Genomic DNA, 916 nt, shown 5'->3' with positions numbered 1-916 from the left:
AGGGGGTTCTGAGGAGCCCCTTGATAATATGGTGGTCTAGCAGCATGTTGTGGTGGGTTTTGATGTGGTGGTTGGTAGGAAGATTGTGGTGGAGGTTGAGGATTTTGGACATTGTTGCTCTTATAGGAGAAATTGGGGTGATCTCTCCAACCTGGGTTGTAAGTGTTGAATAGGGGTTGTGTGGTCTCTGCTGAAAGCATTGGCATGCTCCATCTGATTGGATCAGGTTGACTGTAGGAACAATCATGACCAAAGTGACCTTGAATACCACACACTTCACAAAAGGAGGAAGTAATAGGAGCCATGGAGGACATCGCATTAATACTCATGGGAGGAGTAGTGGACTGCGAAGATTTCAATGAGTCCATCTTCATGCTCAACTGTGCTACTTGTGAGGACAACAAAGCATATGCATCAGCATCCAACTTCTTCTTTGTAGTGGTCCTGGAGGAACTATGATCATTTGCTGCTAAGTTGGCCAGAAAATCATATCCTTCATCTACCCCCTTATCTAGGAAGACCCCCTGCAGATGAATCAATTGTGCTCTTGATATGAGGTTGTAGACCATTGTAGAATGCTTGGGTGATGAACCACTTATCCAGATTGTGGTGTGGGCATTCTCTCTGCAGATCCTTAAATCTATTCCATGCTTCCTTCAATGTTTCATCAGGTTCTTGTTGGAAGGTGGCAAGCTTGTGTCTTATTTCTGCAGTTTTGGTGGGAGGGTAGTACTCTTTCAGGAATGCTTCAGATATAGCACTCCACTCAGTTTCATTAACATCATTCAGCCACTTCTGTGCCTTGTCCTTTAGTGAAAATTCAAAGACCATAACCTTCAACTGATCAGGAGTGACCCCTTGGTGCTTAACGGTACGACAAAGCTGTTGAAACCGTTGTAAATGATTTGCAGGGTCT

General features: G+C 44.3%; 1 non-coding gene across 1 annotated transcript; it reads left to right on the top strand.

The window, feature by feature from the left end:
- Positions 1-601: 601 nt before the first annotated feature.
- On the top strand, positions 602-708 carry LOC125497173 (small nucleolar RNA R71). The gene has a single exon (XR_007273809.1). It is a non-coding gene; the product is annotated as a small nucleolar RNA R71 (small nucleolar RNA).
- Positions 709-916: the final 208 nt, after the last annotated feature.

This window comes from Beta vulgaris, chromosome 4 (genome assembly GCF_026745355.1).
Source record: "Beta vulgaris subsp. vulgaris cultivar EL10 chromosome 4, EL10.2, whole genome shotgun sequence".
Classification (NCBI taxonomy): Eukaryota; Viridiplantae; Streptophyta; class Magnoliopsida; order Caryophyllales; family Amaranthaceae; genus Beta; species Beta vulgaris.
The sequence above is the reverse complement of the archived record's forward strand: the minus strand, read 5'-3'. Positions and strand labels throughout refer to the sequence as shown.